We start from the raw sequence: 17544 nt of genomic DNA, 5'->3' as shown, positions 1-17544 counted from the left end.
ACAGTGAGCTTTTTGGAGCTCTGTGCGACCTCTGAGCTCACCAGCTGGTCAGGGAGAGGCATTCAAGAGCAGAGGAAAGGAGGGGATGAGTGATGGTGATGTAACACGCAACGCCAAGAACTCATGTATGGCATAGTCAAAGTGGGGTGTGACTGCACTGCCACACCTCCTCTGGATCTGAAAAGTGGTATCTGCCTTTTATACACCGGTATCTGCCCTTTATATATCTCCTGTGTACACCAAAACAGATCGATGGCAATGGTTGACTTCACACTGCGAACAGATCCCAGTATGGAACATCTAAAGCATGCCTGGATACATGAGGGAGGGATCAATTGGGATTGATTAGGATGTATGGAGAAAGGGTGATCTAGACTGGAGAGGTTAAGAATCACTGGGTAAAGTCATAAAACACTGGCAGGTCTCAACGTTTCTCATAACACCAGATCCCAGGCTACAGCTGTAGCTGAAGCCAACTGAAAGCAAAGTGGTGAATCTGTTATACCGAGATGTTAGTGGCATTTCTCTCTACAATGGATCAGATGTATAAGCGTTGTCATTCTGAATGTTTCCCATGACAACTCTCTCTTTCTCAGCTGCTGGCCGTTAAAGCCTGCAAAACTGACTTTGCTCATTCCACCATATCTTGGCAAGAGCCAAGATTCATAGTGTGATCTTCTAGCTGCTCGAAGCTTCTGGGTGGAGGTGGTCAATACGCACTGGGTCTGGCACTGCTGTGCGTGTGCACGTGCAAGCAGACAGGACTTCATCCTTCAAGGTGACAAGCAGACGCTGAGGGGGAGAGGTGCCCCTAAGCTATCACTGAAGTCAATGAAGTAGTGAACAATAGTTGGAGGTTGCTTCTACACAAGAAATGTTGGAGTTCACATTATGTTATAGCCAGAGATCACGCCGATTCCTCCAGGAATCAAATTCTCATTCCCACAGAGCATGGCCACCACTAACCCAGCCTAGCACCACAGCTTGAGCACTGAATATTGCATTAAAATGGTCAGGGCCCCAACAGGAAGCAGGCTGGCTTGTAAGCGTAGGTTTGGCATCACTGTCTGGAGTGGCTCTGACCATCAGAGATGACTCGGTGCACTAACTGGGATGCTGAGAGAGGAGAGAGCCCTGAGCCCCGAGCCCCGAGCCATTTGTCATGTGCAGCACTGATGAATGCAGCTGTTACTGATTAAACCCAGAAAACTGAAACAACGGAAGAAGGTGTGACTTTTATTCAGACAAATGGTGCCATTTGATGGCTAAGCTGTGTAGAACCTAAAACACCTGGACTTTGAGTTGTTCCATTCACCGTATGTCCTAAGCACAGCCACATTGTCATTTCCCCCTTCTCCGTTTGATGGCCACGGCACTGAAATAAGAATAACACCTTAGCACTTCCACAGTATTTTTGTCCACAGATCTCAAAGCTCTTCACAAAAGCAAGGACCGAGGCACTCTGCCTCCTGCTGGCACAATGAGTATTTGTCACAAATACAATTCTGTGGACGCAGAGCATTGGCAAAAAAAATGACCCATCCCTGCTTTCTCTTTATGATATCCTCATCTCCAATTTGTGCATACAGAATCCCAGATACATTCCTTTAACCATTTGACAGCAATACGCCATTTGACCTGCTAAAAGCCTTTTTGGGATATGTATTTGATCAAGAACTTGTATATAATTTGCAATAACAATAATTACTAGAGGGTTGCCTGCTAACATTGCTGTCATTAACAATCTATAAATACTTCCATTAACATCCTCTTTTTTCTTGTCAGGGATTTTCAACTTGTCTATTAAAACTGGATTCAGAGTAAATCTTGACATTGGAGATATCATCCCATGAGGCCACACTCTCTTTATCATGAATTTATAACTTGCTAAAAGGTTTTCCAGTAAACTCACAAATGGCTTTATTCTAAATGATGTTTTACAGGATGTTAGGTCACAACGTCTATCTTCTTTCCATTTCTTAATACTTGACAATCACTAACTATTCATATACAGCAAAACTGTTCAAGTAACTTTCTTGTATTTTTAGCATGAAAAGTAATTTTAACAACCATGCGCCTATCAATTTTTTTCATCCTGGGCATTTATAAACAGTACATAGAGGGATGACTTAAGCTACTTTTGAAAAGCTATCATCTCTAGAAGGCAACAGCACTTTTTTAACGACTTGCACCAATAGCTTGCAGGGTTTTTAGCACCGAAAATGATGAATATCATACTTACTCGGCACTTTAGGCTAATACTTGAAGACAATATGTGTTTAGCTAACTGGGCCACACTACGGTGACTGACTTTGATACCCCTGCAAAAAGGGGTATCGACACTCTAACCCATTGGTTGTTAAGGGCTATAATTTTACATCTCATCCAAAAGTTGGCTGTTCCATAGCAAAGAGCCCCCAAAAGTCATGCTGAGGCCCTGCACATCTGCTGGCTCACCCCATCGGTACCTTCTGCACTGAAAGATTTCCTATGAGGTCCCCTACCCAAGTGCTAATCAGATCCAATGTCACTTCACTTATACGATCAGATAAAACCACACCTCAGAGTGATGTGATAGCACATCCACTTAATAAATCAAAACAAGGTGAATAGCTCAGCTCCAAACTATTAATCATCCACTAACGATGCCGGCTTGGTGTCTTCTTTGTCTGCTTCTCTTGCCTCTGTCTCTGTATTTCTTTTTCTAGGCCACTTCCATGCCTGGAGCACCCACCCTAAACAGATTTCCCAGACCGCCATCCTCTCTTCAGAAAGCACTTTTCATTAAGGCCTATTTCTACTATGATGTCCATAAGAAATGAGTGAACAACAATTTCAATTCAGTTTTAAAATTCACTTGCTTATCCATTCTATGCACATCTTTCTGCAGACTGATTCTGTAACAATTTATATAAGAGATGTCTCTAGTCCCATTGTCCTAGCACTTAAGTACCCCAGTCTCGTGTATCTATCTTCACACGTAGCCAGTAAAGTGGGAAAGTGCTATCAACCCTACTTTAGATATAGAGAAATGAGGTACTGAGAGACTATGGGTACAGACAAATAGACTTTTTAGCTGTTTTAAGAAGGGGAGGGGAAGGGGAGCTGCTGTTGCTGCTTGGAAAAATACAGCAGGGATTACAATGTGTCACACCCACAAGTGAGTTCATCATCCTAAATTTGACCCTGAATGAATAGGGTTAAAGGTGTATTTGTTTTGCTACAGGGTCACTCCTTGCAGAAGCTGCATTCTGGTAGCTTATGTCTGTAGCCTCTGGGATCGATAAATCTGCCTCGTCCATCTGCAACTGAAGTGACTTGCTCAAGATAACATAAAAAGCCTGCAGCAGAGGAAACCCGAGTTCCAGGCTAGTCCCTAACCATAGCATCCTTCTTGAATGATATTATTAATAATTATTAATACTTTGTGTTTATATATAATACTTTCCATCTGGTGAGCTCGCTTCAGTTTTCAAACAGGAAAAAAATTAGGCCTTTAATCAAACCTGGGAGTTATTGGAAATTTTATCTGATTGACTGAACAAAAAGGGAAACTAAGGAACAGAAATCAAATGAGCAGGGTCGCAGCAAGGACCTGATTCCCAGAAGTATTAAGCACACACCTTTCAGCCAAAAGTATTTGGGAGATGCAGATTCTCAGCACTTCTGAGTACTGAGCCTCTACTCCAGTGCCTTAAGATCCTTTCAAGGGTGCACTGGGGTGCCATGCAATATTAGCATGGCATGCAATATAAACCCAGAGATTTCAAATCACAGAAGCCACAGTGTTAAAACCACTCTGATTTTTTGTGGTCTTTTTTAGTTCTTTGCAACAGAAAAACTGCTCTTATTATTTTTCCAGAGTCAACAAATGAGGGAAAATGAAGAGCTGGCATTTTCCAAGGGTTGCCTTGAGCCTAACGAGGTTAAGAACAACTCCTCTAGTTTGAAGGAGACCTACAAGAAGAACCATGGAAGGTCACTGTTAAAATAAAAATGCCAACATGCACAAATGCTGGCCTGTCTAAGGACTTAGAGATATATCATTATCAGTTACCCCTAGGCTGAGTAAAGGAAATGGAAGTAATGTCACCAATGTGACTGCGTGTTAACGAAAGATAATGCTGACTTTTATTGAAATCACACTATCTAGTTTATTCCACTGTTGAAAATTAAAATCCAAAGTTATAGCCAATCACCCAAATTCTAGCAACTGAGTACAAATAATTTAAATATTCCTTTAAAATATATACATTTCTTCTATATTAGTCAAAAATCATCACAGCAATGTTATAAAAAACACGTAATTCAACATTTTTTTCAGCGAATGCCTTCAATTTTGTGATGTCCTTCATTTTCTGTTTTGTTAAGATGGAAAAAAAGAGTACAAGCCATGAACAGGATAATAGACAAGAGGGGAAGAAGGGACCTTGAGAAGCCATTTAGTCCAACCTCATGCCCTATGCTCTAAAGCATTCTTGACACATGTTTGTCTAACCTGTTCTTAAAAGCCTACAGCCTCCCTAGGTGGTCCTAACCACCTTTAACATTCAAAGTTCTTCCTAATTCTTGCCATTTTAGTCCATTACTTCTTGGCCTACCACATACAGTCATGAAGAAGAGTGATCTTGACATGAAGGGCAGTTTATAACCTTCCTCTTTGCAATAACCTTTTCTATTATTTAAAGGCTATTATCACACCTCCCTTCAGTCTTCTGTAGACTAAACAAGCCCAGTTCTTTCCATCACTCCTTAGAGGCCAGAAAAACATGACCTCTGATCATTTTTTGTTGTTCCCCTCTAGAAACTTCACTAGGTCCACATCAGTGTTGAAATGCGGTGCCCCAAACTGGACACAATACTTCCGCTGAGGAGAGCAGCAGGATTACCTGACATGTCTTACATATAATGCTCCTCTTTATGCATCCCAATACGGTGTTGGCTTTTTTCTTCCTCAGTGGTATGACATTATTGACTCGTGTCTGGTCTTCAAGCAATAAGCCCCAAATCCTAGTCTGCAGAACTGCTTCTTAGACAATCGGTCCTTCCTTTGTATTTGCATAACTTATTATCCTTACCTTAGTGTAGTATTTTGCCCTTGTTATTGAATTGCATCCTATTTCAGACCTTTTCTCTATTTTTTTAGATTATTGTGAATTCTAATTCTGTCCTCCAAAGTATTTCAAACCCTCCCTACTGGGCATCATCTGCAACTTAATAAACGTCTTCTATTCTGTTCTCCAAGGAATTTCTTAAAATAATGTCCCGGACTCAGAACAGCCCCCTGTGGGACCTCACCGCAAACACCTTCCAAGTTTGAAAAAAAAGCTATTAATAACAACTCTCTGAGTATATTTTTCCGATCAGTTGTGCACCTCTTTTCCAGTAATTTAATGCATGCCATGTTCCTGTAGCTTGACATGTGAGACAATGTCAAAACCTTACTCACATCAAGATATATCACATCACATTTTGCTAAATCTGAGAATAATGTGCTACAGCTATATACACCATCTGAGACTGTCATGGTTTATTTGACACATGAGAAAATTATTTAACCCTAATACACTCAATGGTGTCTTTCCAGTGAGGATTACTACTATATTCAAACTCAACGGCAATCTTTTTAGGACAGGGATTGTTTCCTACTCCATGTTTTTAAAGCATCTGGTGCAATGTGATCTGATGCTGATGTATGTGCTACTGAGCACAGAGGGGAAAACAGGAAAATGGGACTGGAAAGGGGGCTTCTGGGCCATGAAGTCCAATTCCTGGCATTTGCAGCCACTCACTGACCAAAGGATCCCCCCACATCACCACTTCAAAATCTTGCAAAATGTACAATGAAAAGTATCCAAAACACTAACACCCTCAAACATGCCATAGGTAAAAGCATAGGGGAGACATAGGGACAGGGAAATAGTTGGTTAACATAGGCCAAAGGCTCCTAGGGAAAGTACTTGGCCTCATGCCTCAGAGGAAGGTGGAAGTGGAGAACCACATTAGGAGTAATCTAGGGAGCACTGGGTGTGTCTACACAAGATGGTAAATGTGCAATCAACTATTCTACTGCACCACGGCAAAAGTGCTAATGTGCAGTAGAATTGATCTACTGCACATTAATGTCACTAAAAAGGCATGTGCCAGCACTACTGCACAATAGCCCCGGTTACTGAGCATTCAGTTAGTACCTGTTATAAGTAATAAACGTAACATGCAGTACTTACGGTGCATTAATGCACGTGTAGACATGCCCACAGTGACTCTCAGACACCCTTGGCATCTCCTGCTTCCTTCTTGTTCATGGTTTATACCAGTAGCAAACTGCACTCCCAAAAAGACTCAGTGACTCTGGCTAGAGAGTAGCAGCAAATGTACCCTCTTCGTATACACTGCCTCTATATGTGTACCAGGGAAGGAACAGGTGAGCAGCCCTGCTTCTCCTTAGATACCAGACTGAAAGTCCAGGGAGCCTGTATAAGGGCTGAGAGGAAGAGGATGCTCATGCTCTTGCCTGGGTGCCGTGGCCCTGTCTAATCCATATGTACTGGTTATTCATATGAAAATGGGTCCAGATCATGACCGTCTGTTACAGACCAGAATTTAGGCTATTAACAGCAGAGGGTACGAATAAAGCAAAAGCAGAGCTGACAGTATCTGTTGGCAGGAGTGCTTTAGAACAAGACACGTGAAAAACAGAAGAGACTCTTCTCTATATTGCTTTACATTTGCCTGATTTTGAAGGATACAAATTAACATTTGTTTTGTCTCGTGATCACACACTTCTATTTTTCCCCCCTTCTCCTAGCAGGCACTGATTATGCGCCCAACAAAAAAGGATGGTTTAGATCAGCTAGCAAGCCCAGGTCACCAATGAAATTAAATAAACCTACAGTGTGATTACAGCATGCTTGCTGCACTAGCTATTACAGTCATTATATGGATGGATAACTGCAAGATGCAAAATGCTACCTGGGGGAAGAAAAGTAGTAACTGTATCCTTTGAATCATTTGTGTAACTGCCAAAAGAACAATAGTGAAAAGTCGAGTGGGTTTCATCTTTCTTGCTCAACATCTGGAAGCATGTGTTCTTAAAAGAAATGTTCCCAGAGGCATCTCAGGGCTTCTTTTTGTTAGTGCCCTTTTGGTAAAAGTCAAGATAGAGTCTTTTTTTGAGCAGCTCATGGATGCCAAAAGCAAATTTGGGGTAAGAAGGAACCTATTAAGGTTGACGGATCCAGATCCACCCTACAGACATTTCTTATAAATGTGCCCCAAACCCTGCTATCCTGAAAATATGCAGTTTTTCCAAGATAAAAGTTTAATTCTTATTAAAATGAAATTCTCTTGAAAACATCCACATCCCCCCATGGCCAGAACAATGCACAGGGCAGGAGGCTGGTAATAATAATAGGACAGAACTGTTAATTAGCAAACAGTGTACTGGTGCTAATTCTCTCCAGAAAAGGAGAGTGATATGCAATAGGCAATTCATTACAGTTCTTGTGAAGAGTGTTACATGCTAATGCATAGGACAGGGGAAAACGTTTCTTATAGCTATATTATACAATGCCTGTTCAGAAGAGGCAGGCAAGAGAAACAGAAGCAAAATGACTTAAAAAGGGGAAAGGGTAAATGAATTACTTCAAAATCATAATGAAGCAATAACTGAGCTAAACTATGATATGATAACGACTTCCCCTCCATATCTGTTTGCCTGACAGAAGCATGGGCAGGTTATTTCATCTGCAGTGTTATGGTCATTTCTTATAATAGTTTAAGCAGCACAATTTGCTTCTTCAGACAGGCAAGTTAGGTGTCTTTCTCACTGGGGCAGGTAGGTACATGAAGCTGTTTGGACTTGGGCATGGCTGGCCATAGCCTTTCTTACCTGATACATAAATAGGAGGCCTCTATCAGCTTCATTCTGAATTAAAACACTCGTTAAGCCAAATTCTGTCTGACAAACACCAGTGGACAGCTTTCGAGTTACACTAGGGTGCATAAAATGGAAGGAGAATTAAGTGCATTGCATTTTTTCTTGATGTTTGGGGCCCCACTCTGATGAACCAACTCATTTAGACTCTGATCTTTTAGCAGAAACAAATGAATGAAGCTAAAACGGGGAAAAATGGAGGAGGCAGAGAGGCTGCTCGCACACAGCCACAGTCATGGAGCTACAGCCTTGCCCAAAGGATGGGAGAAGGGTAATCTGCTGATTCTTGAATTAGATGCAGAGTGTTTTGTCTGTAATGATGGGGCAATCTGGCTTCTGCATTTGACACCGACCTGTGTCCGACAATGTTTGCTTGCTCCTAGACAGAACGACCCACCGAGGAAGGGACCTGGCAGTTGCACTCATCTGGTTTGGGGCTTAGTCATTAATCTTTCAAGTACAAGAACCACTGCTGTTGCCATAGCGATGCTAAAACTAGGTTACCTTCAGATTGAAAAGCAATGATACCGCTTTACACACACAAAAAGGTATAGGGCTAGATCTGGATTTCAGGTAAAGTGGTGTAAATCTGGAGGAACTCCCACAGGGTTGAGTTAACCCTGTAGTCATTCCAGAGAGACTGGAGAGTAACGTAAGTGGTACACACTGGATTTGATCCTGCTGTAAACGAGGACCTTCATCAGCAGACACAGCGACTTTAAGCACGACTAAGCTCACTTAAATACGCCATGAAATGGAGAGAGATAGCAGAGTTTGGCTCACTATGTAGCTCCTATATTGGAGCAGAGATTGGCAACCTACAGCTTGTGGACTGGGTTTGGCCCCTGGAGCTAGTGGATCTGGCCGAAGGATGTGGGGTTTCTTTGGCAGTGCTCTCAGCAGGAGCTGCACCCATGCCATGGGAGGGAGACGTGGTGGTGGCAGCAGCTGGATCCTAACACCAATCAACTGGCCTCCGTCCCGGCCACTCTGGCCCGCACCCTGAAACCATTGCCGACTGCTGTTCTACATGTTATGCCAACTACAGTACCGACATCAAAAGGTTGCTGCCCTGGAGTTGCTCCACTATTAAAGTTGGCTTTTATGATTTTCTGTTTCTGCAATTCCTCCCTCATCCCCACTCACAGCAATCAAACTGTGTTTAGTAAATTAAATCCCTTTCTGGAAACTGCTTTTCCTACTGTTCAGGTAATGCTAGGGCTTCACAGGTTTCACATCCTCCCTTCAGAAAGTCCGCCCTCGCTCACCAAACTTTTGATAGGTTTTGCTATAGAATAAATGGTTCTTGCTCCAGAATATCCCATCACTGGTATTTAACATACAATATTTATTTTAAATGTTTTATTTTACTTAACGGGAGCAAAACTTAATCTGTTCTGTCAAAACCTTTCAACATTTGTGCAAGCTTAGTTAACAATCCTCATGGGCTGAGCTGAGATTTAGAGATGCAATAAACAGCCCAAGAAATTTTTTGCTGGATGATAAATAATTCATCACCTTAAAATATAAGGGATAGGAAACTACAAAGCATGTGCGTTTGTGCTGACACAGAATAAAGCTCTGAGTGTGTATGTTTGTGGGGATACGGTCACAAGGCCACTCTTCCTTTGGGGAAGTAGAAAAAGCTGACGTTTAAGTGACAGCCTGGCCTGTACCCACTGCTGCAGACAGACAGAGGAGGTGATATTGCTATGGGTACCAACGGAAACAGAACAAACATTAGGAATCAGAATTGGAAAAAAATATATTAAGGAGGCGTCATAAATCCTAATCCAAACTAATGACTAAAATCCACACCAAGCCCCATTTAAATTCAAATAACATTCCTTTTGTTGTATTAAAAACCGTTGCTGGAAATAGATTTTTCTTCCCACCAACCCCAGCTTTGTCACAGCAGGGTAATGTCAAGTAAAGGTCTAGTTGAGAAAATACATTGAAATACAAAGGCATTTATCTTCTAGCTTTTCCTGCCATTATTAATGATATAATAGAGTCCCAACCAAAACTAAACAATTCTCATTTGTAATTATGACTTCCTGATAAAGACCCAGAGCCGTTTCTTGTTTGGTATCCCACCTATTATATATTTATTTACTAAAAAGGCAGTGAACCAAATCCTAATCGCATTACTGTGGAAGCAAGAAGTATCTTCCTGGAAAGGACAGCAAGTTATTTTGGTGCCCTGGTCAAAGCAGGGGGGAGTAGGTTTACTCGCTGCAGCCTGGGCTCTCCATACCCACTGGCACCTGCCAATGCCCCCACTGGGGCACAGCCCCGCTTTGCACCGACTGCAGGAGCTCTACGACGTGGGCTGCCTGGGGGATGTCAGTCTGGTGCCGCCTCTGAATTGCCACTTGGGGCTGATAGCAAACCCAACCCCCCACCCCACAAATATGTGATCAGTCTTTCTTGACTTCAGTGGCATTATCCTGGATTTATATCAGGGCAAATGAACTCAGAATCTGACACATTAAATCTAGGTCCTGCCCATGTTGAAACCAATAGCAAACCATATTCTGAGTTCAGCGAAGCAAGGTTGTGTCCCAAGGTTGTGATGAGAGCCAGGGAGAGCTACGTTTTCGGTCTACCAGAAGAGGCCCAGCCCTGCCCGGCACTGTTTTTTTCCAGTTACCAATTTGCAAACAGATTTAGTGCTCATCAAAGTGAGCTGCAGAGAGCACAGAGTAATGGTGTGTTAATGCACAGATGTAGGTCTGTTAACACGGGGCAGTCATGACTTGCAATGCATCAACCACTGTCCTTTCTCTTTAGGTAATCGTGTCATATCCATGTGGCAGTTTTATAAAATGGACACAAGGAGATATGAAAGAAACCACCAGACGGGAACTCAGGGGACCTGGCTTCAGCACCCTGCTTCTGTGACTGGACAAGGAACTCTCTTCCTGCTCCGTCTCAGTGCCTTACTTACAAAACGGGGTAAATAACACTTTTCTGTCAGGCGTGTTTTTTGGAAGCGGGGATACTCTTCTACTAAGTGTCTGAACTGCACCTCGCAGCACTGGGCTTCAGTCTTGGTCATGGCTTCTAGTCAGTTTGGTAATACCCATAAAGAAGAGGCAGATGCAGCTATAATTGGATTGGTAGGATCAGAGATCCCATTCCAGGTGGATAGTAAAAAACACTGCATGCTTTTTGAGAGAAAGGGCTCTGTATAAAGGTTGAACATTGCGGTACTCATTAGATCGAGATTTTTTCTCACCTTTTCCTGTGCATAACTCCACTGATTTCAGTGTGGACTAAGTTAGTGCATAACTTAATGTATTTTTTCCAGCAACTTTATCCAAAATGCCACAAGAAGCTCAAGGGCACAATGGTTTAGTGCAGGCTTGTCCAACATACGGCCCACGGGCCACCATGCAGCCCTCCAAGCTGTTTTCTGAGGCCTGAGGTGCTGCGATGGGAAACAAAATTAAAATCTGTACTTTCATTTCGGGGGGGGGGTTGTGATACCGCTTCCTGTGAGGTCTTTGAATATGGCTCGCCGGCCCACTGGGTGATAAAAAGTTAATGATCCGGCCCCACAATCAAAAAGATTAGACACCCCTGGTTTAGTACATTAACTTCTCCCCTATTTATTTGTAGACGCAATCACATGGGTTCTCTTCACCTCCAAACCTCCTCTAGTTCATTCCTTGATGCCCTGTACAAAAGTTAGATGAGTCACCTGGTTTTACATTAGACATCTGTAGAACCCCTCAGTTCTTGGCTCAGCAAATATGTCCATCCATTTGTGACACTGGCAAAATGAGCCTGATACCAATCCAAGAAAACAATTATTCACAATGCCAATCTAATATTGGCCTGTTCCCCTTCAAAACGCCCAAATCGGCTTGAAAATAAACATGGAAACCTGGAAAAAATAAACGCCTCATCATACCGCTAAAACACAAAAAAATACAGCCAGAAATAAATCTATTACACAGCAGTCCACAGGACTCCTGGCTATATAATTAGAAAAATAACAGGCCTGCCAATAGTGGGGCCACTGCTGCCAAAGAGCAGCTCACAGCTCCGTCTTCAAAATCATCAGCCAACCAGCTTTTTCCATAGTTAAATGTATTTAGCCAGATCACTTGAGTCAATGGAGCTACTGGGTTTACACCCTCCCCAGAGATCCGGTCTGGTTGACTTCGGTATAACAAAGACGACAGGTTGACAGCTTTACGGAGCTGGAAGGAAGCCTGTGGAACGGCATCACTGAAACCGAGCTGAGGATGGGTCTAGAAATCTGATTTGCCATTTCTCCAGCCTTGTCTTAGTGAAGCCTTTTCCTAAAATTTAGTGGTGTATCGCCCTTTCCATTTAATCATTCCAGCCGAACTGTATGAAGGCTAATTCTCTCTTTAAATGTCCCTGAAGACCACTGAAGGAGTCTCAGAGTTTTATTTTACCCCAAAGCACAGAAATGGGTTCTTGCCACGTAATTCACTTACCTGTTCTCTAGGGGTTATTATGATCCTTGCCATTACAAGGTATTTGGGGAGGGAAGGAATGCAAATACCAGGCAACATCGAGTGGCTAGTGAGTTTGAAATGGGGGAGAGTAGAGTTTATGCGGCTTCATCCCTTGAGAAGGTGGTAGCTCCTCCAAATGAACAGAAGACTGAGTAGTGGGAAGAGCAGTGGCTGCCCAGAGTAGGAGAAGCCAAAGGCAGCTGCTTAACTTGGCATTGCTCTCTTGGTATCTGGCCTATTTTTCCATCTAGAAAGCTAGCTAGAGTCAACAACGCCCACAACTTCTTGTAGACAAGGATACCATGCTATCGACGGAAACAATTCTCCTGAGTGGGCGTGCTCCCAGAGGAAAGGCCAGGAGTCCCACAGAGGGAGGGCCATCTCCATTGCAAACCCAGCTCCCTGCCACCCTGCCTGGCCTACAGCAACCCTTCCATGCAGCTGGCAGGCACAGAGCCATGGGAGTGCCTCTCAAAAGTCTGGGAGCTAATCCAGGTGCTATTAAGTATGCTTTTCTCATCAACCACTGCTTTTGCCCTCAAAACTGTATTTAGTCCAGCTCCCACCACATATAATCAAAGAGGTCTTTTAGAAAGGACAGCGATGTGGTCTATTCTGCCCTCAAAAGGAAAAGCAGCCGTGCAGCCCTATGAGTATTCTTCTGCTCAATGCAACTCAATTAATGAGAGCGCATGCAACCAAAAAAAGCCTCCTTAAAATCAGATGGTAGGTGTTTTCTTTTTCTTCAGTAAGCTTCTTGGACAGCATGCAAGGGCTTTACCTTTGTATAAATGCTCTTTTTACAATAAAGTGGAGCCCCCATGGTTAGCAAAAACACCAGTTTACTCAGCGTAGAATGGCATGTTCTGTTCTTTAAAAGGCTGACAAGCTGATGAAGCTTGCTGATTGTTCAGCGTGTTTGCGTAGGTGACACAAGTGCTGAGAGGTGAGACCCACTGCCATGAGACAGGAAAGGAAATGTCCCAACTGTAAAGCCGCACCATACACTGTTCTTCATATGCTTCATGGCTTCCAGCGGCCACATGTGCCCCCTCATTATACACCCATGGACTTTTGAGAGCCACAGCTAGGCCCCAGGGCAACCACCCTCGTTGGAAATTCACTTGTGCCTTACAACAATTTGTCCCTCTCTGCAGTTGTTGTGTGTGGATACGGGGTTAGCTATCTGCAACGCAGCTGTATTGGGAAGATGTGGGCACAGGACAGACAATTAAATGGGTTGTCCTTTCACGATGACAGCCTGAGACATGCAGGGCTATTCCCAATGGGGCCTTAGAGCCTTGTGATGATTTGCAACGTCAGGTTTTAGCCCAATATAGTGACACTGCTGCCATATGTCCCTTACGCAGAGTTTTCAGACCACTGTGTACACACACACTCTAGTCACAAACATGGGTGACTGGTGCCTCCCCAGTTTGGGGGGCACCAGATTGTCAACGGGGGGTCCCCATTTGGGGGGGGGGGGGGGGGGGGGGGGGGGGGGGGGGGGGGGGGGGGGGGGGGGGGGGGGGGGGGGGGGGGGGGGGGGGGGGGGGGGGGGGGGGGGGGGGGGGGGGGGGGGGGGGGGGGGGGGGGGGGGGGGGGGGGGGGGGGGGGGGGGGGGGGGGGGGGGGGGGGGGGGGGGGGGGGGGGGGGGGGGGGGGGGGGGGGGGGGGGGGGGGGGGGGGGGGGGGGGGGGGGGGGGGGGGGGGGGGGGGGGGGGGGGGGGGGGGGGGGGGGGGGGGGGGGGGGGGGGGGGGGGGGGGGGGGGGGGGGGGGGGGGGGGGGGGGGGGGGGGGGGGGGGGGGGGGGGGGGGGGGGGGGGGGGGGGGGGGGGGGGGGGGGGGGGGGGGGGGGGGGGGGGGGGGGGGGGGGGGGGGGGGGGGGGGGGGGGGGGGGGGGGGGGGGGGGGGGGGGGGGGGGGGGGGGGGGGGGGGGGGGGGGGGGGGGGGGGGGGGGGGGGGGGGGGGGGGGGGGGGGGGGGGGGGGGGGGGGGGGGGGGGGGGGGGGGGGGGGGGGGGGGGGGGGGGGGGGGGGGGGGGGGGGGGGGGGGGGGGGGGGGGGGGGGGGGGGGGGGGGGGGGGGGGGGGGGGGGGGGGGGGGGGGGGGGGGGGGGGGGGGGGGGGGGGGGGGGGGGGGGGGGGGGGGGGGGGGGGGGGGGGGGGGGGGGGGGGGGGGGGGGGGGGGGGGGGGGGGGGGGGGGGGGGGGGGGGGGGGGGGGGGGGGGGGGGGGGGGGGGGGGGGGGGGGGGGGGGGGGGGGGGGGGGGGGGGGGGGGGGGGGGGGGGGGGGGGGGGGGGGGGGGGGGGGGGGGGGGGGGGGGGGGGGGGGGGGGGGGGGGGGGGGGGGGGGGGGGGGGGGGGGGGGGGGGGGGGGGGGGGGGGGGGGGGGGGGGGGGGGGGGGGGGGGGGGGGGGGGGGGGGGGGGGGGGGGGGGGGGGGGGGGGGGGGGGGGGGGGGGGGGGGGGGGGGGGGGGGGGGGGGGGGGGGGGGGGGGGGGGGGGGGGGGGGGGGGGGGGGGGGGGGGGGGGGGGGGGGGGGGGGGGGGGGGGGGGGGGGGGGGGGGGGGGGGGGGGGGGGGGGGGGGGGGGGGGGGGGGGGGGGGGGGGGGGGGGGGGGGGGGGGGGGGGGGGGGGGGGGGGGGGGGGGGGGGGGGGGGGGGGGGGGGGGGGGGGGGGGGGGGGGGGGGGGGGGGGGGGGGGGGGGGGGGGGGGGGGGGGGGGGGGGGGGGGGGGGGGGGGGGGGGGGGGGGGGGGGGGGGGGGGGGGGGGGGGGGGGGGGGGGGGGGGGGGGGGGGGGGGGGGGGGGGGGGGGGGGGGGGGGGGGGGGGGGGGGGGGGGGGGGGGGGGGGGGGGGGGGGGGGGGGGGGGGGGGGGGGGGGGGGGGGGGGGGGGGGGGGGGGGGGGGGGGGGGGGGGGGGGGGGGGGGGGGGGGGGGGGGGGGGGGGGGGGGGGGGGGGGGGGGGGGGGGGGGGGGGGGGGGGGGGGGGGGGGGGGGGGGGGGGGGGGGGGGGGGGGGGGGGGGGGGGGGGGGGGGGGGGGGGGGGGGGGGGGGGGGGGGGGGGGGGGGGGGGGGGGGGGGGGGGGGGGGGGGGGGGGGGGGGGGGGGGGGGGGGGGGGGGGGGGGGGGGGGGGGGGGGGGGGGGGGGGGGGGGGGGGGGGGGGGGGGGGGGGGGGGGGGGGGGGGGGGGGGGGGGGGGGGGGGGGGGGGGGGGGGGGGGGGGGGGGGGGGGGGGGGGGGGGGGGGGGGGGGGGGGGGGGGGGGGGGGGGGGGGGGGGGGGGGGGGGGGGGGGGGGGGGGGGGGGGGGGGGGGGGGGGGGGGGGGGGGGGGGGGGGGGGGGGGGGGGGGGGGGGGGGGGGGGGGGGGGGGGGGGGGGGGGGGGGGGGGGGGGGGGGGGGGGGGGGGGGGGGGGGGGGGGGGGGGGGGGGGGGGGGGGGGGGGGGGGGGGGGGGGGGGGGGGGGGGGGGGGGGGGGGGGGGGGGGGGGGGGGGGGGGGGGGGGGGGGGGGGGGGGGGGGGGGGGGGGGGGGGGGGGGGGGGGGGGGGGGGGGGGGGGGGGGGGGGGGGGGGGGGGGGGGGGGGGGGGGGGGGGGGGGGGGGGGGGGGGGGGGGGGGGGGGGGGGGGGGGGGGGGGGGGGGGGGGGGGGGGGGGGGGGGGGGGGGGGGGGGGGGGGGGGGGGGGGGGGGGGGGGGGGGGGGGGGGGGGGGGGGGGGGGGGGGGGGGGGGGGGGGGGGGGGGGGGGGGGGGGGGGGGGGGGGGGGGGGGGGGGGGGGGGGGGGGGGGGGGGGGGGGGGGGGGGGGGGGGGGGGGGGGGGGGGGGGGGGGGGGGGGGGGGGGGGGGGGGGGGGGGGGGGGGGGGGGGGGGGGGGGGGGGGGGGGGGGGGGGGGGGGGGGGGGGGGGGGGGGGGGGGGGGGGGGGGGGGGGGGGGGGGGGGGGGGGGGGGGGGGGGGGGGGGGGGGGGGGGGGGGGGGGGGGGGGGGGGGGGGGGGGGGGGGGGGGGGGGGGGGGGGGGGGGGGGGGGGGGGGGGGGGGGGGGGGGGGGGGGGGGGGGGGGGGGGGGGGGGGGGGGGGGGGGGGGGGGGGGGGGGGGGGGGGGGGGGGGGGGGGGGGGGGGGGGGGGGGGGGGGGGGGGGGGGGGGGGGGGGGGGGGGGGGGGGGGGGGGGGGGGGGGGGGGGGGGGGGGGGGGGGGGGGGGGGGGGGGGGGGGGGGGGGGGGGGGGGGGGGGGGGGGGGGGGGGGGGGGGGGGGGGGGGGGGGGGGGGGGGGGGGGGGGGGGGGGGGGGGGGGGGGGGGGGGGGGGGGGGGGGGGGGGGGGGGGGGGGGGGGGGGGGGGGGGGGGGGGGGGGGGGGGGGGGGGGGGGGGGGGGGGGGGGGGGGGGGGGGGGGGGGGGGGGGGGGGGGGGGGGGGGGGGGGGGGGGGGGGGGGGGGGGGGGGGGGGGGGGGGGGGGGGGGGGGGGGGGGGGGGGGGGGGGGGGGGGGGGGAGGATCAGTCAGTGACCGATCGCCGACTGGAGAGGGTCCCCCAGCGGCTGATTGCCGAGCCAGCAGTGAAACTAGAAGTGCACTTCCGGTTTCACAGCTGGCGCTTCCAGGGGGTGCACGGCCAATCTCAGGGGGTGCATGTGCACCATGTGCACCCCCTAGGCATCGCCAGTGGTCACAAATACCCTTGCCTGTTCCTACATGTTTCTGTGCTACATGAGGTGAAGTGGATGCTCAGGAAGCAATGAGCAGCTGTTTCACCCGTAAATCCCAAGTCTTTTTGCCAAGGTTTAGATGGCAAAAGTTGCCATACAACTGCTCCCGTGAATGACTGCCATTGTTTGAATACTTGGGCCCTCATATTCTCAAGAACGCATTTGTAGCCCCAATCAAACAAGTGCTTGTGGAGATGAGAACTGGGTTGTGCATATCTGGGTGGTGGGGGAGAGGGGGCAGGGGACTGGAGAAGAGGAGGGTTACGCCCAGGTTACGACCAGCACCAGTCTCAGACCCACAAATGCAGGGTTCTGTATACTACGAGTGCTTCTCATGGGTGACACAGTCAACACGTTGAATGGAGCTGGAAGAGCTCACCAGGGAGCAGTCTGGACCATCCCAAATCGGGCTAT

General features: G+C 53.3%; 1 protein-coding gene across 1 annotated transcript in view; it reads right to left on the bottom strand.

Annotated features, from left to right (window-relative positions):
* Positions 1-17544, bottom strand: part of LOC102383723 (kalirin) — a gene marked incomplete at its 5' end in the record, with an annotated part of 326357 nt that overhangs the window by 137314 nt on the left and 171499 nt on the right. The window lies entirely within an intron of this gene.

Source organism: Alligator sinensis, unplaced genomic scaffold (assembly GCF_000455745.1).
Source record: "Alligator sinensis unplaced genomic scaffold, ASM45574v1 scaffold1226_1, whole genome shotgun sequence".
In the NCBI taxonomy this organism is placed as follows: Eukaryota; Metazoa; Chordata; order Crocodylia; family Alligatoridae; genus Alligator; species Alligator sinensis.
The sequence above is the reverse complement of the archived record's forward strand: the minus strand, read 5'-3'. Positions and strand labels throughout refer to the sequence as shown.